Source organism: Panthera leo, chromosome A1 (genome assembly GCF_018350215.1).
Source record: "Panthera leo isolate Ple1 chromosome A1, P.leo_Ple1_pat1.1, whole genome shotgun sequence".
Classification (NCBI taxonomy): Eukaryota; Metazoa; Chordata; class Mammalia; order Carnivora; family Felidae; genus Panthera; species Panthera leo.
In genome coordinates, this window is record NC_056679.1 from 189140858 (window position 1) to 189157113 (window position 16256).

A 16256-nucleotide genomic window follows, 5' to 3' on the forward strand; every position below is an offset into this window, starting at 1 on the left:
TAGGGCCCACGCTTAGAAGGCTCTCACATATTGCTTAATACTTTGCTGTTGCTGTCTTGAAATCTTTAACAATTTGAACCGAGGACTTTGCATTTTCATTTGTGCTGGCCCCTGCAAATTATGAAGCTGGTGCTGATCCCAAGAATGTAAGCTCCAATGTAAACTGAGATTCTTGTCTCTTTTGTTCACAGATAATCCCTAGAATGGTGCTGGGCACTGTTCTTAATAAATATTTGTTGAATGAATGAATGAGTAAATGAATGAATACCAAGATACTCAAGTAATGAGAATCAGTCTCAGGCCAAGCCAGGGAACATAGCTGCTCTTATTTATTATTTCTGTTCCTTGAGCCCTGAGTCCAAACATTCCAAAGTTAGGTTATAGGTCTAAATAATTGTTTGAGGATGGAGAGCTGGCAAGAAAGGGAGAAACAGGGGGCCCAAAAGAGATACAGCCAAGCCTACTGAGAGACACTGCCCAAAGATTCTGAAGGAAGAGGTATGGTGTGTTCCCTGAGCCAGAGAGCAGAACAGTCAAGTTCCGCCTTTCAATTCACCAAGGGGAATTTTCTTTAATGTAAGCCAGATTTCTCAGAGAGTTTTCTGACTTGCAACCTCAGTCCTACTCGATCAATGCCCCTCAGGTCTCATAGGAGGAAAGCAGGCCAGCTATAGGCCCAGACACACCCAAGCCTTGTCAATGGGTTTCCTCAGCAGCTATGTTGAGTTTTTGAGCTCCAGCAGTGGGGCTGTGGATGCAAAAGCCACTCTCCTGAAATTTGCAGGCAGTGTCAGAGAAGACCAAGAAAAGAAAAAGAAGCTGGGACCTGAGGAAGTCAGTTCTACCCAGAGCTGCCTCATGGAAGCAGAGGTGATTGGAGAACGGGTGAATACACATTAGTAATGCTCACGCAGAATGTACAAGAGTAGAGAGTTTAATGTGGATGAAGCCAACTTTCATAGATTTTATTGGTCAATTTTAGTCTTTGAGGACTTAATTGCCATGTTGATATACTCTCATTAGTTTTTAAAAATCTTACGTGCACTTCATTTTTTTTAAGTTTATATTTAAATTCCATTTAGTTAACATACAATTTAATATTAGTTTCAAGTATAGAATATAGTGATTCAACATTTCCATACATCACCCGGTGCTCATCATAAGTGCACTCCTTAATCCCCATCACCTCTTTTACCCATTTCCCCCTGCCCCTGCCACCTCCCCTCTGGTAACCATCAGTTTGTTCTCTGTAGTTAAGAGTCTGTTTCTTGGTTTACCTCTCTATTTCCCCCCACCTTTGCTCATTTGTTTTGTTTCTTAAATTCCACATATGAGTGAAATCATATCGTATTTGTCTTTCTTTGATTGACTTATTTCACTTAGCATTATACTCTCTAGCTCCATCCATGTTGTTGCAAATGGCAAGATTTCATTCTTTTCTTATGGCTGAGTAATATTCCAGTGTGTGTGTGTGTGTGTGTGTGTGTGTGTGTGTGTGTGTATGCCACCCTCGTTAATTTTTTGTTTGAGGATATCCTGGTAACAAGCAGATCTCTTTCCATAAAGTCCTTCATAATTAATTCTAGAGAAAGGGGGATACTGAGAAACAACCAATTTGGGCAATGGTTTGTATCCTTGAGCCTCTATTTCTCACCTCACTATTTATTGGAAATGATAAGTTATGGGCAGAAAATCAAGTTCTCTGAAGTCTTTGGGGAAAGTAGACAACTTGAATCATAAGGAAAGACAAACAAGAAAAGTAAAGCCAGAAAATAGTAGTTCTCTGTATTACATGGAGAAAAAGCACAAAATGGGAAAGAGAAAAAAAAAATCTGCACAATGTCCAAATTTCAGGCGCTGCCAAAGTTTGCAAAATATCATTTCATTTAGAAATGCTATGATTTAATGGCAAAGGAGGACATTTTGTTGGAACGCCTAGCGTAACAAACACTTTTCTCTCCACTTAACAGCACTCCCCTGGCTTCATCTTGTGGAGAAAATAATAATTTGGATGTTTTGAATTATAGCAGTAATACTAAAGGCACTCTAGGCCCACCCAAATTCCCAGTGTTGACCGTGGTGTCAGGGCTCGGTAAGAATGCAGCAAGATTCCGGCAGGCAGCTTGGTTTTAGGACATGGTTCAGGGTTTGCTGCAGTCAGGAGTGAGCAGAACTTTATGTAGGACTGTACCCCTGTCAGCAGCCCCTTTCTCCAGGGCAAATCCAAGACAGGGCTCTCTTAGCTGAGAAGTCCCAGGGCTTTGGACCACGAGCAAGACTCAGAGGGAAGAACGTGAGCCTGAGCATCTGGAGGTCTTGGATCTGCTCCTAGCTCTGCCACTAATGAGCCCAGTGACCTTGGGTAAAATTTCTATCCTCTCTGGGCCTCCCTCCATCAGTGCAATCTTTGACTTTTAGAACTACAAAGACCCTTAGAGATCATCCAGGTCTGTATTTTCCAAACTGTGTTCATTTGCATTCTGCCTGCATGATTTGTGCCTTTTCCATGTACCACTTTAATTATTCTTTACTTCTATGAATCTAATTTAAAAGAAATCAGTATCAGTTATAATATACATAAGGTAACTGTTAACTACAAAATTAAATTTAATACAAACAAAGCCATATTATTAAATTCTAGCCAGATAAATGTTGCTTATCTTGGAAGACAATAGCAACAAAAACAAAAATAACATGTAGTATTTATTGAGACCTTAGTATGTTACCAGGCCTTCTTCTGCATGCTTTATAAACATAGAATATTTCACTTAATTTCACAACTCTATGAAATAGTACTTATTTTCACCTTGTCACCACCATGTTATAGATGAGACAACTGAGGCACAGAAAGGTAAACTTGGGACCTGCTCTCTCTTTGTTAAAATGCTATGTGAGCATGCATGCATGCATGAATCTAAGACTTTCTCCTTGACATAATCAGAAGGATTAAAACAAATCATAAAGAAATAATTCTTCATTATTAGATAAAGTCTTATTTGATGCCATAAGTTTGTGCCACTCACTTAAAATCATTCTGTATGCCTTAGGTAATAGCTATCTCATAATTCTGTTAAACAATGATCTAGTCATAGAATAATCTGAAAAATGCAGCCATACTATTGTGGGCCTTTGTGATATTGATCTCATTACTTCCCCTGCTAGTATTTGTTCTTCCTTCTCTACTCTGCCTAAACAATTCCTACTGGTATTTCAAGTAGCATCTCACCATGAACCCTCTCTGACCACCCAACCCCTCTGGTGGCAGTAGGTCATCTCCTCCCTGGTGTCCCCATCATATCCTACATATGTTTCAGTTACAGGAGTTGCCTTACTCCATAAATCTATAAAAATTCCAAACCTAATATAAAATAAATGAGTTGCAAAAATGATTTTGCGAAGCATTCATTACATAAAAATAGAACACTGAACACAAAGGCTATGTTCGAAAAGTTCTTTTGAGGAAAAGTTTCATCAGGGGTTAGAATGGTTGAAGCTCCTCAAAACAAGAATCCAATGAGCTTGGATGGGAGAAACTTTCCTTTCCTGGTTACTCTCCTATGAGATACTCCTCTTTGCTGCCATGACCTGCATGGTGTTCACAACTAGAATCATCATTCTCAAAAACCGTACATTTCAATATGTGTTAATGCTTCTGAAAGCACACCGGTTAATGCTTCTGCTTCCATTTCTCCCTCCCCTTTAACCCCAGCCCTTCACCAGTGATCTCTGGCTCTTCCGTTTCAACTAGTGTGCCCTGAATTGCCTTAGACCCTGACCACCATTAACTGTCAAAAGACTGTCATTGGCAGCCATTGTACCCCACACACAATTTTTGGTAGTTTCTGAGAAGGTGTTATTTAGGCTAAAAAGGGTCATGAAAGCAGAGCTCACAAGTTAAGCCACTGTAGGTCCAGGATCACCTTTTATTTGTTTACATGTCTCTTTCCCTGACTTGATAAGAAGTTCTTTGAAAGGAGGGACTGTGTCACATTATTTTGTGCATCCCTAAGTTTCTCAAGCATCATATACAGATTGAGTTATTGGAGTAGTTAATTACTAGACCAGTTAATGCAGTTCAACATTTTACCAAGAATTGGAACCTGTGATTATGTAGCCACCACTTGGAGAGAGAGGGAAGGAGGGAAGAGGAGGGACAGACAGACAGAGACAGAGACAGAGAATGCTATTTAAGGAGGTTTCTCAATCCAGTTTGGATTACTCTAACCCTTAAACAGTCTTTCCTTATATTGAATTGAAATCTTTCTCTCTGTGACTTCCACCAGCCATTTCTAAGTCCATCCAATAAAGTAGTATAGTAAGAGTTGATGCCTCTTCAATTGAAGAGCTTTTGTATGTTAGGAGATTGTGCCCATTTTTTGGCTCTTTCATCCTTTTAAACAACATCATTTATTCCCTCAAATTTTATGATTCCCAGATCTCTGGCCATCCTAGTATAAACCTAGTATAAACCAGAATAACTCAAATTCTGGATGTAGTCCACTTCCTTTCAAATCCAGGCTCCATAACTCACTTTTGGTGTGATCTCTGAATCTCAGTGTCCACACGTGTAGAATGGAAATGGTTATTATAATAATAGCGCTTCATGTGTCTATTGTGTGTCCAAAGCAGATGACACATACAACATGTATGATACACTGACAAACATTTAACAGACACTCAAAAAATGTTAGACATTAATGCTCCAGGGAGCAACTAATCAGAAGATCCAGCCCCAGGGGGGCCCACAGTTCCTTCAGAATGGAATTATTTCTGTTAATAAAGCCTCATTGGTTTCATTTTTAGAGCAGCCACATGCCCTGATGTCTCATCTTGGGCTTGTGATCAATCAAAATCTTCAGGTCTCTCCCTCTCTCTCTCTCCCTCTCTCTCTCTTTTTAAACATAAACTGCTGTCAAACCTACTCTCCCACATCTTATACTTTAAAAATCAATTTTATGAAACTAAAAGCAGAACATATATTCATCCTTATTAAATTTTCTGCAGATCAGTTTGGCCTATCATTCTAACATGTCAAGATAAGTTTAAGTCTTGATTCTGTCATCTGACCTATTAGTCACCCTTCCCAACCCTGTGTCATCTCCAGATGTGATAATTATCTCTTTTCTCTTCACTGAGGTCACTGATAAAATCCTGAACAACTTCAAGGCCAACAACAGAGTCCTGTGGTACCGTTGACATTCTTTGGGCAGTAGGCCAACATTCTCATTTTATGGATGAGGAGAGTAAGATTCAGGAGGGCTAAGTAATTTGCCCATCATCATACAATACAGCCAATTGACTATTTCCCAAAGTGTATACCTAGTCCCCTGAGAGATTTTCCCTAACAAAGGGTTTCCATGACCAAATAAGTTTGGAAAATCGTGCAAACTCTGTTTCCTTCTTGGAGATTTGCAATGCCCAATAGCACACTGAAGATTTTGTGATGTCTTATAGTCAAGAATTCCATTATACTTGTTTAATATAAACATGTTTATACTTGTTTAGCCCAGCATTTCCAAAACATATTTGACCATAAAATCTTATTTTCAGGTAATAGCTCTTATCCTATAGAACCAATGTTCCATAGTCAGCTATGAGTGGACACATCTAGAACAAAAACCAGTGTCTCTCACTGGTCATGTGATTAAATTCTGAGATGCCCATGTTCAGAGAGTCTTGTGACTTCTAGATGAAAACCAAGATGGAAAGGAGCTTTGGGGATGAAGAGTTAATAAACGGGAGTGTAGTATGATGAAGAAGTTAGGAATTAATGTTGGGGGGATCCCTTCCGTGGCCTCTATGCCTCCAAAGCAAGAATGAAGAGAGGAGCCCAGAGCTGAGTGCTCCTAGTAAGATCCTCACCCCCTGCCTCCTGACCATGTCCATCACAGCCTTCTATCATGCTTTGCTTTGAAACCATCAGGACTAGTTTCATTATGCTTTTATCCCTAGTCATGTCAGTCATCCCAAGAAACCAGGGACTCCCAGGGGGCTTAATTGCCAATTTTTCAAGAGGAATCCCTGATTTAAAGTTGGAATTCCTTTATCTGGCACCCATTCCCTTTTCCTGCTTTATTTTTCTCCACAGCATTTACCACCATCTGAAATAATGTATATTTCATTTATTTGTTTATCCCTCTACTAGAGAATAAGCTCTATGCTGGCAGGAATATTTATTTTGCCCATTGCTTTATTCTCTGCACTTAGAATAGTGTGTGGCTGATAGCTGGTGCTCAATAAATATGAAAATACGATTCAGCTCAAACTGGGGGGCCTAAATAAATTATAGCCTCTCAAAGGGCAAGGATCACATCTTGAGTTTGTCTTGACTTATTTATGATGTGATACCATCTGCTGAGTGGGTCTTTATTACACTAGAAATGAATATTATTACTCAGATAGATATCAATATACAGGGAGAGGCTATTAGTCTCAGAAACCACATTCTCTCTCTTCTGGTGACCTCATCCACCAGGCCTTGCATGGGCATGACTCATAAATCCACGACACCACCTCTGACCTTCATCCGTGCCACAGCTTACCTTTCCTGTGGTTTACTGGACATTTCTACTGTGCTAGGCAGCTCAAACTCTTCAGTCCCATAGGTAGAAACATTATCCCCTCCTTGCCAAAAATTATTAAAGAAATAACAACAAAAACAACCTTCCCCAACTTTATCATTTAGGCATATGATAGGTTGGTTGCACTAAAGTAATTAATAGTAATTACAAAAATCTATGACATTTTTTTCTGACTTCTTCTTCCTTAAAGTCTCTATATCTGAAATGTCCCCTCCAGCTCTTCCTTCTGCCCCATTCCCACCCTAGTATCAGGGTAGCATTATCTTTTTCCTGGATAATTGAAATATTCCTCTCCCCTGCCTTGTTTCCAATGCCTTTAATTTCTAACCCAGTGTTTTTCAAGCAGTGGGCCATGCCCATTAGTGGGATATGGAATCATGTAGAATGACATGATAAGCATTTTAAAAATAAAATGAATAGAACAGAACAAAATAGAACAAAACAGGGGGAAAAAGTCAGACTGTTTGTTTCTAAAAGTTTTGCTGAAGGTGTATGTATATGCCCTGAGCCATCATTATGTAAATATATCTCTCACAATAGCTTAAAAGCCATAGCTCAAATCTAATGTAGCCCGAAGCAGAGATTTAAGTTATGCCACCCTCTACCTAAACCTTTGAGTGACCTCATAGTGCTGTCTGAATGAAGTCCAAACAAACTTACCCAGTGTTCGATGGTTCCCAAACTCAGGCTCTAGCCTCTCTCTACAGCTTATTTTCCAACTCTTCTACACTCGTACATAGAATGCTCATTGGGCTGGAACACCCGTTATTTCTCAAACATGCCCTGAGATTCCTAATGCCATGATTTTTCATATGCTGTTCTTTCTTCTGGAGCAGTGATTTTCAACCAGGGGGAATGATTTTGCTCCCCCAAGGACATTTGACAGTGCCTGGAGACATTTTTTGTTTTCACAACTGGGGAGGGATGGGGTGCTATTGGCTTCTTGTGGGTAGAGACCAGGGATGCTGCTAAATATTTTAAAATGCAGAGGACAATCCCCTACAACAAAGAATTATCGGGTCCCAAATGTCAGTACTATTAAGGTTGAGGAGGCCTACTTTAGCACAGAGGATCTTAAATGGTGCCCTGCAACTCAATCACTTGAGAAACTTATAAAACTTGGAGTTTGGGTTCCGTAGAGCTGAAGTGGGGCCTGAGAATGTGCATTTCCAATGAGTTCCTCTGAGATGCTGTAGCTGCTGGTCAGGGACCACAGAACCATTGTCTAGACTAAAGGGACCTCTGTGTTCACAGGGCTTAACGTTACCCAACTAAGGTTTTAGAGGCCACCCACTTCACCGAGCCTCTCCTGGTATCAGCTCAGATCCTTTGATTCCTGCAGCAGCTGGCCTCTGTCCTCAGGGTCTGTCTTTCACTTCTGTCACTACTGGCTGGAACTTCCTCTCCCTTGCACTGCATTCACACAGCCCCCTAGAGCAGGTGCTTCCTAGGCTAAGACTTACACTCACCTTCCACCTCTTACTTCTCCAAAGCTCTTTGGGCAGCCTCCCTGCCTGAACAGATTCCATAAGCCAAAATACAACCATGGCAGGCATCTCCCCAGCCACTTGTCTGCAAGCCTCTTTCTGTCCATTCACCCTCCACATTGGCGATTGTCAAAGTGTTAAGGAAAGCATTGGAGCATGAAAGGACATATAAGTCCTTTTCAGGCATTTATGTGGGAAACTGAATGACCAAGGGACAAAATGAGTGAAGTGACAAAAAACAATAAAAAGGGTAAAAGGTTACTTGTAAAGAGGAGTGCATTGCAACCTCATTTTTGTCCTTCATTATTTTGCCCAGAATCAGCACTGTCTAACACCTTCATGCTGGGCAGCGCAAAGGAACATGAACAAAAGGAGAGAGAAGCCACAGCCACTCTCTTAGCATACCTTAGAGACTTATAAGCATCACACATGAAATAATTGAGTTCTAAATGTGATCCTTTACCTAGTCAATTTCCTGTATAGTTACAACTCCACTGTAGGTTATTTCCACTCAGATCCCTCATGTATGAGTTTTAAAAAAATGTAATTTTGCTTTAATCATATCATCAAAACACATACTTTTTAACCATTCTGTTCTTTCCAAAAGAAGTGTCCCCACAGTAGATATTTCGAATTCCTTTTTAGCCAGAAAAAGACTGTCACACTTTAAAGTTAGTGTCATGAGCAAGAATTTAATTTAGACCTAATAATACAGTTATTATATGTTAAATACCATATGGTTATTAAAAACATATTTATTGAGGTTTAACAAGCATGTCAAGACAAAACTCCATAAACAGTAGGAATTGTTAACAGGATGCAGTTATGGATTCTCAAATCAGGCAGTGTATCTTGTGAATGGATATACTTTATATTAGACTATTAAAAATAATAATGAAGAATCTCCAAGGGCCTCCATCAGGGAGGGCAAAAGGGACAGTGAATTTGTGTACTGTTCACTCACCCCTGGAGACCTAGGATCAGTTCCGATTTGAGATGGGCATGAAAAATGAGCTTGGGGGTCTTCCCTTCATCCTCATTTGTGCTCTGTGCAAAGCCAACTGTATCATTTGGCATGATTGATGAGGGCCATTTATGGGAGCTTGCTGGGGGAGGGGGAGAAGAGTTTAGGAGGAGTCACTTGGAATAAGTCAGGGGGAGAGGAGTCGTGGAGACTAGGCCAGGTTTCTGCTGTTTACCAAAGCTCATTTCACTCGAAAACCTTAAAATGTGTGTGTGCGTGTGTATGTTTACATTCATGCAGTCACACATGCATAATATCATATAGGAAGCGCTTAAGAATGGAGATAATCACTGCCAAATAGTGTTTGAAAACATTGCTTTTCTACATCATGTACCAAGTATAATGTCCTCTAAACTTGCTGCATTGCTTCAAAGAAAACTGGGCTGGAAAGAAGGAGCCTTCTCACCTTACAGCCCAGTGCCCCTCCAGCTGAAATGGCAGGGATCCGCCAAGGCCTGTGTTTATGGCCCCCGTGTGCCGACGCCATGGCAATGCCCCTAAGACAATGGCTCCTGTTCAGCAGGATGACTTCACAAGAGGCTCAGGCCAGGGTACTTCAGATGGGTCGTGAGTAAGAACCAGCAAAAACTAATATCCTTAACAGTTAGCAAACATGTCGAAGGAAATTATTCATAAATATTTGAAGAGCAACGAGGTCCAAGTTTGGAGTGAGCAGCTGTTGGTCTGCAGGTTTTCCCCCGTGTATTAGCCCCTTTTTAAGAGAGTCAGTGTTTCGCTCTCACTAAGATTTCAAATGCCAAGCCCCAGAATTCCCTCAACTGCTTCTCACACAAAAGGTTCCTGGATGCCTCAGTGTAGCTATGTAGTTATGCAGCTACGAGCCAGGTCTCTAGGTGGTGACCTAGAAAAGATATTTGTGTGGAATATTCAGCTGTCTTTAGAGCCATGTTTGGAATTCCTGCCACTCCTCTCTGACACTTGCACGTGTGTGTGTGTGTGTGTGTGTGTGTGTGTGTGCGAAAGAGAGAGAGCAAAACAGCGAGAGAGACGAGAGAGGGAGATAGCAAGAAAGAGAGGGAGAGAGAGAGGTGGGGGGAGTGGGGAAGAGAATATATAATCATCACGTCAGCACAATGACCAGACCCAACTGCATGAGGATAATTATGTTTTACAGTTTTGCTAAACACAGGAAAGTATTTTCTCAGGCCATTTAATTGAAACAACATCATGGGTTATACCTTCATTGTAATAAAACTCCACTGTGTGTCCAAGTGCCAGGGGATTTATTAACTTGCTCCGAGCTCTGAGAATCAGCAGGCAGGGTCAGACACAGCTAGTGATGATGACATCATTGGTTTTGGCAGCTCTTTTCAACTGGTGTTGAGTGAGGTAATGTCCCCAAAATTAAAACTGACAGCAAGATTAATGATGATAGATTCACTGACTTTTTTCATGATTTAAATTGGTGTTCTGTTTCTTCCATTCTGGACGGCCAAGAGAGCTTCATGCCATTAGCTTGGCATATCAGCAAAGCCAGATAACAGGAGCCCCTTCACCCTGCCGCCTGGGGACAGGCTGGAACTTCAGGGCTGGAGGTGATTTAGAGATGAAGCCAAAGGAAGACACACCCTCATGTCTTTCGCAGAGATTAGGACAATGAGATATGTTGCCTTTATGAGATCAGCAAATACATGCATTTATTTGTTATTTTGGTGTAAGAAAGGTTATGTGCTCTGCAAGGGGTTGCTGTGTGCAAGGAATACCTCATCAAACCTTGTTACTGAGTCAGGATTTGCAATCTATGGAACTGGAGCTAGGCAGATCTTGCCCTTTATGCTTTCTGTACTGAAAAGATTTGCTGAGGGCATTAGAAGCATGAAGAAAATTCTGAGGCAGAAGATTGGAAGATGTATAAACTGCATGAAAAAGACCCATTTAGGAACCATCTTAGAGACTTTGGTATCCTACAAATAACTATCATATTAATTAACTAATTATTCTATCCCTACTCTCCTGCAAACTTCCTAAGGGCAGAAATTAACTGCTTGCACCTTTTAATTCCAACAACGACCATAGCAACATATAGCAAGCACACACACACAAAATTATTGAATGTATGTTACTTAAAGCAGATACTTTAAGGACTTCTTGTAAGAAATTTAAACTCCTAACTGGGTTGGGGCGCCTGGGTGGCTCAGTCGGTTGAACGTCTGACTTCGGCTCAGGTCATGATCTTGCGGTCCATGAGTTCGAGCCCCACATCGGGCTCTGTGCTGACAGCTCAGAGCCTGGAGCCTGCTTCAGATTCTGTGTCTCCCTCTCTCTGCCCCTCCCCCACTCATGCTCTGTCTCTCTCTGTCAAAAATAAATTAAAAAAAATAAAAAATAAACTCCTAACTGGGGTTATGGAGTATACTTTCAGATAATGAAAACACTTTTCTTTAAAGCCATGGTCAAATTTATCATAATCACTAGTCCATATGGACATGTCTCACTAGTCTGAAATAATATGGTTTACTGTTTCAGAAAAAGAAAAAAAGAATGAAAGAAAAGAAAAAAGAACAATCCAAAATGACATATGATGATATAATAAATAGCCACACAGCAGACTGGCAGAATTGGAGAAAGTCCTCAGTGTAATCTTGTTGTGAGCATTATGGGTGTGATGCTTTCTTCCAAAATGAAATCCATCTGTAGGTTCAGGGGTTATCTCACAATCTGATTTAGAGTGGGCTTTGTTGGGAGTGGGGAGTCACAGTTGGAAAGGGAATGTCCTTCTGTCTTAAAAGAGGGTATGTTGGGTCCACTTGGCAGTGGATGAGGATGTGGGAATTCACTGTGACTCTTTCTGGTAAGTCTATTTCTAAGGAGAACATTCACTGTCTCCAGAGTCAGGAGATATTGTAGTTAATCCTTGCCTCACCCCTAACTAGCTAAGACATTTTGGGTAAATGGGTAAATTTTGGGGCTCTCCTGAGGCCTCTGTTTCCCCATTAGTCCATTGGTAAGGTGAGTGAGTAAAGTCAACAAGTACTAAGGCCCTTAGCAGGCCAGTCATTCTCTGATGCTAGAGGTTTAATTACTCTTCAGAGGGGCACACCCAGACAGATCAAGTGAACTATACTAACTCCTTACTCCAGCTGTTCAAACAAAGTCAGGTTCTCCATCCCCACTAAAGTTTATGGTACTAGTTGGGATAAAAAGATAGGTTTCTCCCACCTTCTGTTCTTTTGACAACTTAGGCTCCAAACATTTTGTTTCTAAGCAGGTTCCAACACTTTCCCACATTTCTCTTGCCATATTTCTCCTAATTTCTTTCTGTCCTCATCCAAATGTTTCATTTTCATCACACAGAACATCAGATTGTGGATGGAGGGTTTAGAGGAAGTGTTAGGTTTCATTGATGAGAAGTATAGGTGATGAGACCTTATCAATGCTCCTTTTTTCTCCACCTATGGCATTTCTTTTTGTAAAGATAATACTGTATTTGACACCTTTTGAAGTATTTATCCAGTTCATAATATTCTTCTTTACTAGACACTGCCCTCTAATCCACAAGGGTAAGGCTGGGACTCCAGTAACCAAGTGCATACTAAATGATGCCTACTTCTCTGGCCATGGCTGACCAGAACGCAATGTGCAGCTGAAACATGCTGGGGAGTTGGAAAATCTACATTGTTAGGAGGTTGGACTCCTCCCCGCTCTGCAATGCAATACTTTTTGTGAATCACAGACCTAATTTTTCTCCTTACTTACTTAGCCTCATTTGCACAAGATAAAGAAAGGTTAACATTGGTGTCTAAGCACTGTGTGGAGTGAGGAGTGCCAGTTCAGGAGACAGGCTTTCAGAGACCCTGGGACAAGAGACTGAAATGTTTTCCCAGGACACCCAGGAATGGCTTTGCTTTTTTCACCCAGCATCAAAACAAGGATGCAGCCTTGCTGATGAGTTTGGTTCAGCAACCAAGAAAGCCCATTCTTTGTAAAGAGTTCCTTACACCAGAAATTCTTATCCTCACTGCCCCTTAGAATCACCTGGATAGCATTTATAAACTGACAAAATCTGAACTCCTATTCCAGAGATTTTGATCAATTAGTCTGGGGGGAATGAGGAGACATTGGAATTTTTTTTTGAAAGCTACCCAAGTGATGCTAATAGGCAGCCAAGGTCAGAAGCCACTTTCCTAAATTAAAGTACTAGACTGTTAGTTTGAAATATTCCATGATGGTAATATAAGTCTGAATGTTAAAGGGTGGTGGTGGTGGAACCATAACTGAGCATCCTTCTTTTTTCTAGAAGGTCCCTGGAGTTCCAGAGAGTGCTGCTGACAGTTACATGCCCTGTAGAGGTTCAAAGGAAAAGTCTCACCAAGATATGCTATCTCTGCCTCTGCTCTGTACAGCTACCTCTTCTCCACTGAACCCTACATCCCAGGCCAAAACTAGAAAATGTTTTTTTTTTCTAAGAACCCAATAAACCTATCAATAGTGCATTAATCAGCTAGACAGAAATTCTAATGAGTGATTGCTAATTTATGTCCAATGACACAAGATACAGGATGCCAATAATTAGAAGTGTGAACAAGGGGAAGGTGGCTGAAACCACAGTTTTAATTGGAGTACCATGCAGCCAGCACTCTGTTCTAGTCTAAGGATTAAGATTCAGCCTGCCACCAGCAAATCTATGGTGACCAACTGTCCAAGTTTGTCCTGCTTTTAGCACTAAAGTCCCTTGTCCTAAGAATCCCCTAGTCCTGGGAAAATACTTGACCTTCATCTCTCTTGTCCAGATTTGCAAGACTGACCATAGAAAGCTCCTATCAAAGTTAGAAACATTTCACTGATGGACATGACTGCCCATCTCTGTCAATGTTGAACATGCCATTCATGCTGCCTATTCCCAAACCTCTGACAAATGAGGGGTGGAGTCAGGATGGGGATAATAAATCTATTCTGAAGCTGAACATTTTCCATCCAGAGCCCTGATAATAATAGAGCTCAGAGCTCAGATAATAGAATTTATTCCTAAGCCTACCCAACCTAACTGAAGCCATTCAGACCTTCTCCCCAGGTAATTTGGAATTGGGATCTAGAGAGACTCTGTTAATCTCTTCCAGTGACTGAGGGGTAACATGCATGCTGGGGAGCTGTTGGCAGGCAGGTGCTGCAAAGGCAACTGTTGAAGAGAGGAAGCCAGTCTGCAGTGAGAAAAGGATAAAAAGGCACCCAGGCAGAAGTAGGAAGGAGAGAAAGAGTAAGAAAGCTGCTTGGGGTTCTGCATGGGTCTCTATTTTTTGCTTTCATGCCCTTTCTGATCCTCATCAAAATTCCTGTTCTTTAGCTCCATAAAATCCTCGTCACCCCCTTGCATTTTTCAGTTGTAAGAATAGAAAAATTCAACCCCAACTGACTTAAGCATGAGAGTTTATTGTTTCATATGAGTGAACAATTCAGAATATATCAGCTTCAGGCACTGCTTGATCGAGAATACAAGCAATGAACTGTTTCATTTTCTCCATTGTTCAGCTCTAGTTCCCTGATGGAACTTCTCAACTCTCTGGCAGGCTCACTCCTCATACTCATAAGATGTCCTCCAGGATTTCCCAGCACTATTCTCTGCTAGGTTTATTCTCTGTGACAAAACTGAGACCTTTTTTTTTTTAAGCAGGATTGCCAGAAAAAGTATTGGGCTTCTCCATGGCTAAAACTGGCCACACTTAGCCAACACCTGGAGGTGTTGGGTCTGGAGGAATGTGTTGTTCTGGCTGGCAGAACTGAATGACATGGTCAGACTTATGCCAACGGAAAAGCCAGCTCTACTGAAGTCCATGATTGAAATGGGGAAAAAGTGATTTACCAGAAGGCATTGATATATGATTATCATATGTAAGGTGGATAGATGGTAGGATCAAAAGTAATAAGTGGTGTCCCCTATTTTTATTAAAAATTTTTTTCTCCTATGCTATATCAAATAGGTTTGTTATAATTAAAAAGAATCCTAACAATTATAATAATACAGTCCACAGAGCACGAGATTCCAGAAATCCTCTCCCACCCTACAATATCAAATGGTCCTATCACAGGAGGAGACAGTAGGCCCACAGCCATATTGGTATTTTGTCCAAACTAAGGACAAAGCTACTCAGGTGTAAAAAGTTGGGTTTTTTTGACAAAAATGACATTTTTTTGTCAAAATGTCATTTTGACAAAAATGACAGTATTATGAAAAGACTTTTTCCTCAAAAGTCTTTCTTGTGCAAATAGAAAAACCACATGTTTCTCCAGAATATTGATTAGCCTTCTCTAGTACCAGCTAAAACCTACAAGTCTGAGAGTTTTTGAGAAGAGCTACTTCATTAATAACAATAATCACTATATAAAGCATTAGCAACACAGAAAAATGAATCTCTTCAATACCATAAACCTCAAATCTTGTATTTGTTTTGTTTGTATTTGTAAGCAAATTGAATCTATCTTCCTGGCTCTGTTATCACTGGGTTTTATCTGAAAACGGCCAATGAATACTTACAAATCAATCCATAGAAATAAAGTATCAAAAAGGAGAAGAACTTAGACCTTTTGTGCCATCTGTCAATCCTATGTCTCTCGATGTTATGACTCCTCATTCTCTACAGAAATTTGGTCTTCAAGGCCCACATCCTGACTCCAAGCAAAATTTCCAGAATTGCTTTTCCACTGCACCCTCCATTTTCATCATAAACTCTCCTCTCCAGCATCATGGAATCACTCACTGGTCCCAACACATATTCTGAGGTTCCCTATTCTGTGCCTTTTTTCACACGCTCTACTTTTTTTGGAATGTCAAATATTATTTGTCAATAATATCCAACTTCCATGGCCCAACTTAAATGCCCCTCTGCCATTAAGCCCTTCTGAGGCTATAGTTTGAAATTAACTCACCCCCTACCTAAAAGCCTTCAATGAGTTCCCACTGCATTGAGGAAAGGATTTTGGATTCTCTGGTTAAACTTATAAGGCTTTAAATGATCTGCCCAGCTGTCTTCCCATCTCATCTCAAACTATACCCTAGTCACCCTAGATCCTTTTCCTTTTCCAGGATTTCCCTAGCTTTCTCCAGTCATAGTTCCTTTATACATTCTATTCCCTCTGCTTGGAATGCTCTTCCCTTGTTTTTTTTCAAAGATGTCTCCTTCTCAGCTGTTAGGTCCCAGCTGAAAAGTT

At 40.7% G+C, this 16256-nt stretch overlaps 1 long non-coding RNA gene across 3 annotated transcripts in view; it reads right to left on the reverse strand.

Moving 5' to 3' along the window:
* The window catches only part of LOC122225296, a 48984-nt gene extending 39185 nt beyond the window's left edge, over positions 1-9799 (reverse strand). For all 3 annotated transcript variants that reach the window (XR_006205191.1, XR_006205189.1, XR_006205190.1), the window contains exons 1-2: positions 9427-9799; positions 8331-8410 (exon numbers count right to left, since the gene is read on the reverse strand). This is a non-coding gene — a long non-coding RNA (uncharacterized LOC122225296). The remainder of the gene's footprint in view (positions 1-8330; positions 8411-9426) is intronic.
* Between the last annotated feature and the right edge of the window lie 6457 nt (positions 9800-16256).